General features: G+C 48.2%; 1 long non-coding RNA gene across 1 annotated transcript in view; it reads left to right on the top strand.

The window, feature by feature from the left end:
* The window catches only part of LOC119156072, a 90,739-nt gene that overhangs the window by 50,960 nt on the left and 24,903 nt on the right, over window positions 1-14,876 (top strand). Inside the window, exon 2 of the long non-coding RNA XR_005106963.1 lies at window positions 4,424-4,612. This is a non-coding gene — a long non-coding RNA (uncharacterized LOC119156072). The remainder of the gene's footprint in view (window positions 1-4,423; window positions 4,613-14,876) is intronic.

Here is a 14,876-nt window from a genome sequence, read left to right on the forward strand (position 1 = left end):
GGCCTGAGTGCGCTTGTTTTAAAGCAGTCTGAACTGTCCTTTCCTCAAAGCTTTCCGTGGCAGTGCACAGGATGGCGCATGTGAGCCTGTGTCCATGTGCACGTGTATAGGCGTGCCCTGGCAGCTCCATTTCAGGCAAGTAGTGGCAAACCCACCGATGATGATGCTCTGCCCTCCTGGGCACAGCGAGTCTGCCAGGGCCGGCAGCGACACCTTGTCCTTCACCCGCTAATGGCTCAAATGACACTGATGGTCTCCAGCGAGAAGCCCATCCGTCCTCCCCCCTCAAGGAGGATGACAGCTGCTGCGAAGCTTTTTGAGGGGAGCAACAGAGTTTAATGCCTTGGGAGCATGCAGAGGATTCACAAATGGGGCACATCACAGATGCTGATCCACCAGTCCTTTGGCAGGTGTTGGTGTCATCTGCAAGGTGGGTTTTGAGCCTGGAAAGCAGCATGCAGTGCTGATACTTCCCCAGACCTGGCGCATAGCCCCCTGATAACGTGACGCATCGTCATCCTGCAAAGCGCCCTCATGCCATTTACTTCTGGGAGCTGAATTCCGGAATTCAGGTGCTCTGGGGAACGCATCTATTTTCTGCTAACATGGAGTCCAGCCATAGTTGCTCAAGTAACTTCAATGTTTGTGAACATTCAGCATCATTTTTAGCTCAGCCCCTAACTAGTGCTTACTTCAAAGTTGTTGTAGCTTACTGAGCAAGAGCCAGGTCTGCGGGGCGGGCCAGCAGCCCTGCCTGCGTGCTGCCTGTCCCCTCCCCAGAGCCATCCTTGGTCTAGCTGCGAGGAAGCACCTGCCTTCACATCTGGCCCTGTTGGAGAGCCTGGAGCCTCTCCTCGGCCGTTGCTTCGTAACGTTGTAATGCTGTTGTGTGCTCCTGCTTTTCTGAAAAGAAGTACCTCTGGGTTTGGATGCCTGACAGGAGTTGCCTCAAGTGGGAGTGGCACGCTTGCCCTGCCTGTGCGTGCGATAGTTGCAGAGTTGTTCCTTTTCCTAGAGTTTTCTGCTGTAAAAGAGCACGCGGGGCTGTTTCTGGGTGGGGTTTGGGTGTTTGTTGTGCGCTTTAACAGCCTAGAGCGAGCGTTTGTCCGCAGGCCGTGTTACCTGTAGGAAATGGGCCAAGGTGCACAAATACGAGTCACCCAGGGTATGCCACCGGACAGCCAGTCATCCTTTCTGGTGTTTGTTGCTGGGTTTTTTCTTGTTTTAAGAACTTTTGTCTGAAGGGGAGGTTTGAGATTGTTCCCTTGGTTGGCACCCTGAGCGATGTGCTTCACCTCCACATCTGTCTGCCCAGCAAGGATGGCAAGAGGCTGGAGGGCATGTCCTGGCACCGTGGGGGGCCTTCGCCACCACCAAGGCCGTCAACGGCGGGCGCAGGGACCCGCGGCTTGGCCAGGAGATGGATGGAGTTGCAGTTTTCCCACAGCTTGTCATTAGTCCTTGCTCTGGAAAGGCTTAGCAATTCCTGCCCAGTAAATTATGTGCCATTCCTCAAAAAAGTGAATTAAATAAATGGGGCTAGAGCATGTCTTTTTTGCTCTTAGCTTTAGCGTATTGATTTGGACATATTTTCAGGCCAAGAGTAATCAATTCTTGGGTAGATGGGCAGAATAAAATAATTTCAGGCAAACTCTTTGAACGACTTGTCATTAATTTGCCTTTTGCCGGTGCTTGTTGAGGCCAGGCAAGATGCGCTCAGCATCCTCCATGCGCCGGCGGAGCGGTGCCCTGGGGATCTCCTGGGGCTGCTGGGCTGGCAGGGAGGGAGGGGGCTGCTGGGGCTAATGAATGCGCTGTGTTTGCTCATCTTTACAGAGTCACTTATTACCGCTAATTGGGAGGGACAGTTCAAACAAGCACAGAGGAGCAGTTGTTGTGGGAGCGTGACATGGTTTTAAAGAAGCGGCTGGGGAGGACAGCACTGCCTGGCCCCAGCCCCCCACACCCGACTGCATCCTGGCGCGGTGCCGGGGGTGCATCCTGCCTTTGTTGGGGACCCCCTCTAGAGCCGGCGGTCCCAAGAAATCCGGGCAGGACAAGGCGTCTCGGGGCACCGCAGACAGACGCGCAGCTGTCCGGGACACTTAGGAAGTCACCAGCTGACGGAAGGGGTGGGCTCCTGGCTCGGCCGCACAGGGGTGCAGGGATGTGCTCTGCATTAATGCGGCGGGCATCGCCTGGGCTTGTTCTCCTAAAGAGCCTCTTTGATTTGGGAGGGCTGGCCGGCGCGGGAGGGCATGCTGGTGCCGGGGAATGCTTTGTGCCTTCTTTCTTCAGGGTTGCTGGGCAGGGCAAAAAATGCTTGTGGAGGAAGATGTCTGCAAATGTCTCATCCTTCAGAGTTATTTTTACTTTCAAGTGTTCTCATCCAAGCTCATATTCTTTCATTTATTGTTGCTTTCCGTAATTAAAACCCTTTGGATTATTCCCCTGCAAGCTGAGCGCTGCTTGCAGCTGTGTACAAGTGTACAGATTCCATTTCTATAGCAGGATTGACCCGTGACTCTAATTTTTAAGAGGTTTTATTTAAATGTTACTTGGGGAAAATAGCTAAGCATAAATGTTTCAGACATTCAGAAGAGCAGTATGGGCTTTCTTGGCCACACTTTGGGTTTATAGCGTCAAACAGAAAGTTGGGGTTGGGTTCAGAAAAGCAGGTACGTTGGGGTGCTGAGGGGGTGTGTGGGAGGGCAGGGGGGCGGGATGGAGAGCTGCCTTGCAGGACTGCAACCCGGCAGGTACCACAAGTGTAAGGTGGCGATGGGGCTGCATGGCAGCGAGAGCTGGGGCAAAGCTCTCACCTGGTTCCTATGGCTGCTCCCTCCAGTGCCCCTCCTGCTGCTGCGGCCGGCATTTGCCCTGGGCATGTGGAGGCAGAGGAGGCGCCCGCTGCACCTCTGTCCTCCCCAGGGTGCAATGTCCACTCAGGCAAGGTGTGTGCCCAAAGGTGTTACGGAGCCGCTGGGTGGGCTCAGGGCTGGTGGCGGGAGGGGGGGAGGGGATGGAGCAGAGGGGTGCCGGCAGCTTCCCGCCCCCCGGCATGGGGGAGGAAAGGGCGAGGGGCTGGTGGAGGCCACTTTGTCTTTTGCTCGCCCTTGGCTACTGCCTTATTTTGAGAAGTAGGGTCCGGTTTGAGTCAGCCTTTCCAGTTTCAGCTTTGCCTATTTTTTTTTTTCCTTAATATAAGAACGGAGGTTGCTAGAGTGAAAACGAAAAGCTCGATTTCTCTTCGAATGAATAATTCCCCTCCTTCTTAAAAAAAAAAAAAAAAAAGCTCCAAACCTCCACGTCTCCTGTTTGTAATGCAGGAAGACAGAGATTATGTGCATCTGCAGCCTGATTTTAAATATGCTCTAAAGGCGTATTGTACACACATTGTCACTGAAGAGGATAAACCTAAGGAAACAATCTTAATCTAAGAAGTTAGCATCAACCGCTAAAGCACCGGCAAAAAAATTCTCCATGTGTGGCTTGAATTCTAAGCACTAGTCAAGAGGCATGTGAGCCAAAACCGCCACTCAAAGAATGCTCTAATCAGAACAGCTAACAAGAGAAATTTTTTCCTTTGCATGTGTGGTGAAGATAAATTGAGTTTGTTTTGCAGCCTATTCTGTTTTAGATTTCCTGTGTCATAACAGAATGAATTTGTTGTTCATTGATACCTTAATATATAGGTTGTTGGGGATTTTTTTTTTTTTCCCCCGAGGAGGAAAACAATGTCCCCTTCACTTTTGCATGAATGAATTCATTTATTCTCCGTAACCTCCGGAAGTCATTTATTTCACTCCGCGACAGCTGCAGGGTCTGTTTGTGTAGGAGGGTTGCAGGCGCTTGGGAAGACCCTGGCCCTTCCTCGCTGCCCATGCCCAGCGCCGGCGGGGCTGGGGTGGCCAACCGCAAATCCACGGTGCTTTTTGAAGGGTCTTGTAAGAAAACTGCGTATCAGAAACGTCTCCGTTCTGCTTGGGGTGAGACGGCACAAACTGCCAGCCACGGAGCGATCCCGCTCTCTTCTCCCGAGTGATGCTCCTGACCATTTATCCCCGTTCCTCTCTATGCAACATGAATCACTGATGAGTTCTAATCAACAGCAATTTAATTGATATACGTGCTTTTACAGATGTTGTTCTTTGTTGTAACTTGGCAGTCACTAAGGTCCTCGTGGTGGGTGCCTGGGATGTTTTCCCTTTATTAAAGAAGGAAGGAAATTACTCGCTGAGGACACTTCAGCGTTGGTCCACCATAGCCTACAGCCGAGTTCAGTGCAGACAGAAACACATACCGTGGGTCTAGATGTGTTTAAATGGTCAACATAAACAAAAAAACCAAACCTCCTGCTTCCCCCAAAACCCTTCCAAACACCCCAAAGTAATTTGCTCAGAGAAATTCTGTTTTTTTCCAGGCTCGCTTGATGCCGTGCCCTGTGGGTTATCCTCCACGAACGTGTGAACAGCTGTCAGCTTTGGTGTAGAAATGGGAGAGGGAGGAACCAGTGTTACCGTGGCGTCAGGTGCGGCAAGCCATCTTCTGGTCTTTTCAGGCACATTAAAAGCATCTCTTAGCACCTCTGCTGTGACTTCGGTTTCTTAAGGTAAGAAAAGCTAAAATAGTCTTACTAAAGCGTGGAATCAAAGAGGAAAGCCCTCAACAGGTGTGAGAAACTTTAAATTGTGGGTCCATAGTTGGCAAAGCGCATAGTATCTCCTGAACTGGAGGTGCCTCCCCTGGCTCTCCTGTCGGAGAGGTGTGCTTCAATGCGTGTTTGGCTTCCCCAAGTCCCTGTGGAGGGCATCACGCATGTGCAAAGGGTCAAGCTGGATCGAGACTTCATTCCTTCTGAGGTGAAAGGCGGCAGCTCACCCGCAGCCCAACCAAAATCTCCTCCTTTCCCACCACGCCTTCTCCCCTGGCAGCCAGGAGAAACCCCAGACTGCTGAGATCTGGTGCTGTGTTGCCAAATTCAGGGTGAATTCGCCTTCTGTGGTTTTTTCCCACCTGTGGGCTGGTCAGGGTGCACCACCGCATCTCCCCCCGGACCGGGGCTCTGAGCTCCTGCTGCCTTCGGGGACCAGAGCGAGGATGCTTTTCCCTGCGGGCAGACCGGCCCCATTGCATCGCCCTTCGGGGGCCGCATCCATCGCCCTCCACGGCTCAGGCAAGACCTGGGCTGGGCAGCAAGGGTGGAGGAGCTCGTGGGCTCGGCTTGCAGCTCTTCTCATCCTCCGTACCTGGGCTGCAAACGCAGCGGCGCTTACCGGCTGTGCTAATCAGAAATAATGGGCGGCTTAATAGAACTTCTCCATTAAAAGGTTTTGGAAATAATATATTAAATGAATGGTTCGCCCAGCGAGTTTCAAACGGCTGGGGAGGGAGGGGAGCCCCAGCTCACCCACAGACCTCAGCGGTGCCATGCATATGGTCACGCTATGCCTAAAACTGAAGCTGGGAATTGGTTTTGATTTTTATTTAAAATTCAAATGTCTGATGTTCTTAAATTGAACAAATGATATTTAAAAAAAAATATATCAGGCTCCAACATCTGCAGATTATGATTTGCATTTTGAAATTGGCTGCTTGAATTGAGCAAGGATGAATACTGTCACTCTTCTTTTATTCGCTCAGTTTATTTAATGAAATGCTAGAGGTCAACCCTTTGTCCTTAAATTAGTTACTATAAAAATCTTTTTGTACTTTTCTGCTTGTTATGATGTCTTCTAAGCAGAAGAAAAGGTTGCCATTAATTATGTCTTTGTTGAATATGGATATCTATTCATAGTTAGTTAAACAGTTTCAAACAAAATTAGCATTGAGCAACTCTAAGGCCAGCTTTAGGTTGGTTATCAAGAATTTTTTGCTAAGAGAATGCTCTTCTGCAAGTGTGCATTATCTAATATATTCAGCTTTCAGTTGCTAATTTTTTTTCCAGATGAAGATGGGCTTAATTGAGGTTGTGCTTTTAAGTTTGTAGAGCTCTTCAGCATCTCATACAAAAGCATCTAGAGGCTTTTCATTTGTCTTGAGTATGTTTTAGATGTACAAATATTATTTACTTTAAACTCTAAATCAAAAGGCGCACTGTAACTATTTTAAATAAAACATTATTCTCTGCTGAAATATATATAAATTCAAAGTGGGACTTTTTTCCTTTATCACTTAATAATTTATTTGAAAGAGCTGCTATTAACAAATTTTAGGATAATATTGAAACAGCAGTTTAGTAGCTGGTCTCAAACAGGCATTTAGCAATGTAATTTACTTGTCAGAGATAGAGGATGTATATTAACGTTAAGATATAGCTCCAGTTTCATGTCAGACTCTTAGCTAAGTGCCATTCTGAATAGGGCTTTAAAGATTAAACCGCGTTCGTTTTTAGGAAAGTCTCAATGCGACGACAGAGCTGAATTTTCCAGTCAGAGCCGCGTCGGGTGGCCGTCGCCTTTGTGACAGCGTTGGGTTTGGTGCCTTTTCCAGCCTTGGTCGCTGGTGCCACCCTGCAGCTCCCGCGGCACCCCTGCTTCTCGGGGGGCGAGGAGGGGCCGCGGGGCAGTGGCAGGCGCCCCCATCGCGGGATGCCCCCCGAGCCCTGGCAGCTCTGCGCTGGGGGGGCAGCCCCGCAGGAGCCCCACGCCCCCGCCGGGCTGGGGCATGCTGCCTGCTGCCTGGACCGTGCCCCGAGGACCTGGCAGAAAGCCCCGTGCTCCTGCTGACCCCCAGGACTCCCGAGCAGACCCCGATAAAGCGGAGCACTGTGGCAGGGCAGCCGGGCTCCGAGCGGGGGCGTGGGGGGATGCATCCCCATGTTTAAGGGGCTGTACGGCCCCGCCGGCCCCAAGCCAGACAATAGCATGGTGGGTGTTTGGAAACGGGGAGGGGTGGGGAACGCACAGAGGAGAAAAAGCTACGAGGGAAAAAAAGAAGATAATTAGGAAAAGTAATAAGAAAATATAAATGTGGTAGTGGAGGATTAGTCCTAGTCATTGGAAATGCAAATCAACCCCATGCTTGCTCCCAACATTTTTTTTTGAGCTTGTGTTTCAGAAAGGATTTTTCTCTTGGTTCCCCCCCCAGCCCTTTTCCTCTTCAGTGCAACAGCACTGCTTTCCCAGCAGCATTAAATATTCTCGGAGATGAGACTGTAACCTTGTAATGCTTTTAGGTATAATATACATATTTTTTTTCATTTTAAATGCTAGCTCATAATGACATTGTGAAGTAGGGATCCCGAGTCAGCCTTATTATCATGGTGTCTCCTTGAGCTGAACCTCTGAGAAATGTGAAGGGGAGACCTTTTGGAATGAACAAATCCTTTAGCTGCCTATAATTATTTATTAAAATAGGCTACCGGGATAAAGGATGGGGAGGGGGAGGGAGGAGCAGCATTCCTTTCTCTGTGTGTCCCTCCTTGCAGATACACACATGTACACATATCCAGCGACCAAGCAAAGCAATTGCAAGCCCTGTAGTTTAGAAATATAAAATAGTGGACGTGCAGAAAGGAAAGATAAAGCGTGAGCAGATCACACGTATTTTTATGAACCGAAAGGAAAACACTGCATCCTGACCACTTAGAAAGTGTCCTCTCCCTTCAGCGTAGCCGCTGGGGATTTTCATGTCAGTGCTGACACCGGGCTGGGAGGAAAGTGGTTATGTACCTGTACCTATGGCTCCCTGTGAAAAGGAAAATAAGGATGGGATCAGTGTTTTTCCCACTGTGTGGGAGAGTGGTGAAAGTGAAACCATCCTGCTACATTGGCTGGGAAAAGAAGAAAAAGAAAAGAGAAAAAAAAAAGAAAAAAAAAAAAAAAACAAACACCAAGCAGCAACCAAACCCAAGCAAACAAAATCCCCACAAAACCAAAAATCACATCTTGCTGTCATTTCATTTAATGAATCTCATTGATTGCTGCAGATTTCTCTAACTTCATTAATCAGCCAAAGCAGCATGTTTTAGCTTTGTGCTGTTGAGTATTACAGAAGTAACATAACCCTCTCTCCACATCTTGAGAAATTTTATAAACTTAGCAGGCTATTAAAAAAAAAATCTTTGGGGTCAGCTTTCCACTTGTGCCTTTCGCTCTTGAACAAGTACTTTTATGGTTTCTTCTAATATATAGGATTTATCCGCAGCTCTGTGAAGGGCTTTTAAATTTAATCCAGCACTGAAGTAGTAATTTGTTGCTAGCACTTTATAACAGGCTTTTCTTTTAACTTTCCCGGGATGCGGGCTCTTTGTGCAGGCTAATCTGTGACACACAATGCCGATCTGCTCGGGGTATCTCGGGCTTGGACCTCAGATGTCCTCCAAACACGAGGAATGAAAGTTGGTGAGTGTGTTACGGTCGGAGTGGTAAGGTGGGAATTGTCTGGCAGCGGCGCTCCAGGGGCGGGGGGGGGAGTGAGGGGGGGGGCTGCACCCCTCGGCAGCTTGGAAAGCCCCGGCGTGATTCCTGTTGCACGGGCATTACGGGCGTAACTTGGTCAGGATCTGGGCTTTCTTCACGTGTGTGCACGGAGCTGTCAGTGCACATAATTTATAGGAGCTCCTGCAGCTTTTCTGGGAAGTCTGTGATTTTTTTTCAGCCCACTTGGATAATGAGTTTTTAAATCAATTTTAAAATTCCTCTTAGGTTGGTAGTGATGTGTTCGGGTTTTGTTGGGTTTTTTTCCTGGAGGAGGTACTGGTATAGGCTGTCCATATAGAAAATTTTTTTTATCCAGAGAGGGGGTAAAAATCATGGTAATGGAAAAGAATAATTTACCAACTCTTTCTTTTAATTGAAGTGTACACAGTTTAAAAAAAAAGCATTTAAAGTGAGTTCACCATTCTGTCTTATGGATGCAGGTCCTTCTCTTTTATTAAAAATAGTATTTTTGATCCCAGGTGATTAATGAATATTTTATTCCAGATGCAAAAACATATTGGGGATATGTTTGGATGCAGTATAAGCATGTGAAATAATGCACAACGAACATGAAATAGTCTCTCATAAATAAAGATACCAAACCCACAGTATTAAAAATGGGAGCAGCTCTGCCCACCTCCCTTTTATCAGGAACATTTCTAAACTAGAGTGATCTTACAGGAGACTTTTTGGCTCAGGCAAGAAACACTGATGTATTTACATGAATTACATCTCTACTTTGTATTTGGGTCCCTTTCATACACCGTGCAGATTTCCTCCTGAGGCACAAGGTCCGTCAGCACTTCTGCTCCTTTGACGGTGCTGGTGACAATCTGCTCTGGGGAGCTCTGCCCAACAGGGGCAGTTCCCTGTGCCATCCTCGCCGTGTCCTTCTGCCTTCTTCCTGCCAGCCACCATTGCAGAGGCATTAATTAATTACAGCCCAAACTGTACATTTCCAAAAGGACGAACTGCAGCCCAGAAATATTTTTGAGCCACAAAGCGGGGAACTTGCAGGTACAGCAGCACGTGTGGAGGTTTACAGGGATGATTTAGTGAATATGAGAACATATTTTGTGCTCCATTGTTTAGACTCAAGAAGGCATAAAATCTTTAACATCTATTTATCATGTAGCTATTTTAATGTAAACATTTGTCTATTTGGATGAAGTGTTTTCATTATTAAGCTAATTTCCACATGTTTCAGATAGACTGATGAGTTCGAAGCAGAGCACTTGCTGATGAGAAACGAAATTCGGCCTCGGCTCAGCCTGCTGTCAGATACGTCTTCATTAGTTTTTGTCATTCACTGATGGCAAATGCTCCATAAATGAGATGACGATCAGGTCCGCCTTGATAACTTGCCTTATCTCATTAGTTTTCACATCAAAGTTAATCAGCAATGTGAATTGTAATTGCTGGAAGAGACAATGCAATAGATCACTCGGCCTTTTTTTTCTGTATGGCATCTTGAAACATCAGCAGGCTGGTGTGAGTAGATAGGCTCAGAAAGAAAATGATGTGGAAAGCATAATAAGCAAGCTGCTCAGAATTAATGAGCTTACCCAATAAGAAAAGAATAACCAATCAATGTGAGTTGGGCAAATATAATTTAGGAATAATTGCTTGATTGGTTGTCTATAGTAGACTGATTTGACCACACACAAGGATTAAGAATTAAGATGTCAAGGCAAAAAATAATTTGGCAACTGAGGGCATGTAATTTTTTGTTTCCTTCCCTTTATGACTGAAAGCGATTGCTGTTTGGTATGTTATTCCCCAAGAATGAAAACATTAGATAGACACACAGTGGTGGGTGGGTTGTTTTGTGGGTTTTTTTTCTTTCATGCTTCTTTTATAATACAAGCTCTTTCAAACGTCAGTGGGGATATTTCAGTATGGGACATTAAAAATGAATAGAGTTTAAAAAAAAAACAAAAAACACAACCAAACAAATGTCTTCATTTTGTAAGCATTGCATTGAAAAGAGCTGCGAGTTGGTAGGTGCCGTGCACAAAATGCTGGATTCTGGCAAAAACTACGTGCCTGGGTGTTTGCAAAGCCCAGCCATTACTTGGTCCAAATCTGAAACACCATTCTTGTGGTACACACGCTTTTAATATAATTTTCCCCACAGCCATTGGCCAATTAGTAAAGAACCCTTATATTCTTCTATCTAAACTATGGGGAAGGTTCAGCCAGAAGGTAAATTTGCTTTGATCTACATTACACCTAATTGAGTCACCACCAACGTCTCTATCCCAACATCAAGAAATGTGAAAATGTTAGATTATTTCACTGGGGATTAAACCTAATTTTCGCGTGTTCTGCATTAACCTATTAGGCTGACTCATCTGCATTGCTAATACGGCTCAGGCAGCTGTCACTGCTAAAGAAAAACATGATCATGCAATCCTTGAATGAATGATTCCAGCTCTGATTAGTGTTAGTGAAGTTAGCTGAGCCCTGGTGATAAGGCAGGAAAATTCCCAGGTTGCCAATAGCTTTGAAAATTATCAGACTGTGGGCAAAAATGTACCTCGCGGCTCGCGGGGCCTCCCTCCAAAGGCGACATTATTTAAGGCTGTCTTTTTTCGGCTGCTTGCATAAACGTGTTTGCTTCTTTTAAGGGGCTGATGCCAGGGGTAAGTATTAAAATGCTAATGGGGAAACAACCTGAGCACAGCCCAGCGTGGAAGGCGGGAGGTTTTTCCCTGCCCGGCTGCCTTAGCTTTGTGGGTTTAAATGCCATTTCCAGAGGGGAGCGGCGGTGGCGATGCCAGACCGGCTGCAGCCAGGAGAAGGGACTTGCGGGAGCCGCCGTCAGCCCCTCCGGCCAGCACGGACCACCACTCCGCACCACGTCTGTGCCTCCACCGCACCCCGCTCTTTGTTCGCAGGGCAGCGGGCACCGCCGTCCTCTTCAGCTGTTCCTTATTTCTTTCTATCCATCAGATTTAAACAGTTTAAAAAAAAAAAAAAAAAAGGCAACAATGACACATCCCCTTGAGATGGGAAAAATTTAGGAATGCGTTAGCCTCCTAGCAATAGAGCCAGGAGCCAATTTAATCCGATTAGAGCCTGCCAACAATAGATGCTCCTAACTCATTGTGGACAGAAGCTTTCACTTTATTTGTTTCTATTAGCCAAGGATCCAAGATATCGGAAAAGTGGAATTTTGCCCCATCGGATCGCTCAGACGGTCAACAGGAAAACAAATTGAGGAAAACAGTCTAATGTGTCAATATTTATCTTTTGGCCCTAATTGTCTGTGGAGAGGACTTGTTGAGTGCGCAAAGTTTGCAGCTCCAGTTTATATGTGTGCTCTTCATTCTCCTCATTGTATGGATATAGCGGCGGCTCCTCACAATGTGGTGATGTTTAAGAAGGGCAGTAACTGCAGAGGCATAATAGAGGCATTTGAATGGGAAAAGACTCGCAGTTGTCGACCAAACTGCAGTGCTTGATAGGAAATGTAAACGGGCTTTAAACTGATCTATACATATTTATATAATTTACAGTTTCTCTGTGAATACGCTTACTGCAGGTTTAGGCAGAGGCTTGTCCCTGTTGAATTTGATAGCAAGAAACTCGTTTTCAAATACTTTTGAATGCATTCTCCTCTCTCCCAGACCGAAGCCCGTTGTGGCATTGATATCGTTTACTACCAGCAGCATAAATCGGTATCACTGGTGGTTTTCCCTCCCCATGTGTGTGTCTGCAGCATGGCTTTGACGGGGAGACGCCGTACGTGGGCTCGGCGTGGTACCGCTGGAGGGGTCTCCTCTGCACCAAAGCATTTCCCTCCAGCCCGGGTGAAGCCGCCCCTGGCATCAGGCTTCATGCCACTCCTCGGGGAGCCGCCAGAAAGCACTGAACTGCTGACAATTTCCTCCTCTCCAGGACTTTTCAAGGTCTTCTAGGTATCTGGTTTTTAATCAGCGCGGCACATGAATCAGTTTGTTATAGCGCAAACGCTCCCCCAAGGCTGCCGTGAAACGCTTCACACAAACCCGCTCTGGGCTGGCGGGAGGATTTTTTTTTATTATTATTTTTTTGCATTAATTGACTACACGTGTAGCATCATCCAAGTAGGAAACATGGTTGGTTTGACGAGACCTGATCTACAGCAACACTGTGTTGGCCTAGTTCGTTTTGTTTGCTCTTGGTAGGAAGCGGGATGTCCCTCGGTGCTGCTCCTGTCTTCTGGAACCCCCACGGGCACAACGCCACCAAACATCCCCAGCCGCTTCCCCAGGCAGGCAGGCTGTCTGGGAATGCCACATCCTGAATGTTTGAGCCTCCAGGCGCAGCTGGACAGCAAAGGGTGGGATTTGTGTTTGCTGCACCCATCTAGGGTGGGTGGTGGGTTTGCAGAGCCTGGAGACAGAGGCCGAGGTCTGCGGAGGGTGACCCATTCCCTCTGGACACGTGGGCTCTCAGCCAGCACCCGTCTTCCGCTGGCTGTGCAGGGCTGGGCTGGCTGCTGCCCTCTTTCAGAGCTCCAGGCCGTGGGCTGGGAAGGGCTTCGTCATCTCCATCCAGCCTGAGCACCCGACAGAGGTGTCCGCCGGACCCTACCACCTTCCCATCACCCTGGGGTTCGGCATCCTTGAGCAGCAGCAGCCCTGTGCCACCGCCAGGTGGGTTGTGATTCCTCCTAGCCTGACCCTGATGAGATCGTGCAATTTCATCCCTTCCCAGCCGGGTCCCGCTGATGGGCACCCCTAGACGTGAAATAACCACCAGCTGCCACCTAAGCAGCAACGGTGGCTGAGGATTTAAAGGAAAATGCCGTCCTGTACTGCAGTGATTCACTTGCGGCTGGAGCAGAGTTTTGTAGGATTTAAAAAAAAATAATTAGATTGTTGTATTAGATATGGTTAAAAGCATTATAAAACCTCATTGTTCTGGCAGTCAGCCAGCCAGAAATCTCCTTCAGGTGCCTTATTTTATAATTGTCCCCTATGAAATCTATTGCCGCTGTTCCTTAAAGCCTGTTCTGGCAGGTGCTTTTGCAGGTGGGCCATGCCCTCGCCAGGTCAGAGCTGCATGGCAGGGACCCCTCGGGGTGTTCCCCATGGGGCAGCAGTGCCGGCATGAAAACACAACCACCAGAGCCCCAGGCTGGGGCAGAGCAATGCTGGCCACAGGATGAGGAATACCACAAAAATGGCATAGCAGGTTACTTAGGGGGATAGGAGGAGAGGGACATGGGGCACTGGGAGCGCTCCCCTCCCCAAGGGGCTTCCCTGGGGACCCCCACCATGGTCTGGGAGTGCTGGTCAGGGCAGCTGGACCTGGCTGTGCCTTCGGGCTCCTGGCACCAGGGACGTGTGGTGCAGAGCCTTAAGCTTTGGTGTTTTACCCCAAAGTGCTGAGCTGTTTGCTATATGGGTAAGTACCGATCCACTGAGAAGACCTGGGCTGCCTGACAAAGCTGCTAGATCGCAGTTTGGGAGAGGTGTATTTTAACATCAGTCTCCTTAAGTAGCTGCAGACTAGAATTTCATCTTTCTGGCCCAAATCCTTTAAGGCCATCACTGATTCTGCCAGTGGAGAGTGACTTTACCTGCAAGGGCTGGGGGCAGCTCTCCCCCGGGCAATTGGGTTAGCACCCTCTCCTCTCCTCCTGGGCTGGGTGCTGCCCTGCCAGCAACAGCCCTGTGTGGGAAAACAAAGATCAGGATGAAATACTCCCTGTAGCCACCCTAGGAAAAAGCTCCAAAGGTGAGTACTCTTATCCTAAAATGGGATATTACCCGCTCCCCCCCCCCCCCTTCTGTTATAGTGATTGGCTCTAGGTGTCAACTGAGCAAACTCAGGAGAAGCTGCAGTTACTCCAGAGTACATGTCCACGTGCAGAATGTTCTGGAACAGGTATTTCACTTTAAATTCATGCCCCGTCTTATTCCAGAATATTTTCCCTGTGTAGAGGAGCACTTAGCTGGGGTCTCTGCTTGCTGCCGTACTAGTGATAAGATGGATTGGCTGATCTAATAGGCCTTTTCAATCTCTGATTTTGAAAGCTAAGATTGGGAAATTAATTTCAGAAAGGTCAAAACAGAGCAAGGCTATCCTGCTGCTGTGTGATGGATCCTATTTTTTTTTTAAATCTATCTATTGAAGAAAAGGTTAGTTATTCAGCATCCTGAAAAAAAAAAAGAAATAAATAAACCAAGCAGAGGGAATACAAAAAGTGTATAGATCTGCTGACCCATTCGCAATCTTCAGTTAATGAAAATGCTGGGGAACAGGAGTGGTAAGAGCCTGCCGAGCTGGGAGGCGCTGACCCCGCGGCGGCTGGAAGCTGAATGCTCCCAGCCTCCAAATCCCCCCATCACAATGCACGTGCCGGCGTGGCTGCCCAAGGGGCTTAGGAGCGGCGGCGGCGGTGGGAGCCCTGCCGGCATCGTGGTGCTGCGGTGGCCGAAGCGTGGGAGGTCTGCTGCC

This window comes from Falco rusticolus, chromosome 12, assembly GCF_015220075.1.
Source record: "Falco rusticolus isolate bFalRus1 chromosome 12, bFalRus1.pri, whole genome shotgun sequence".
In the NCBI taxonomy this organism is placed as follows: domain Eukaryota; kingdom Metazoa; phylum Chordata; class Aves; order Falconiformes; family Falconidae; genus Falco; species Falco rusticolus.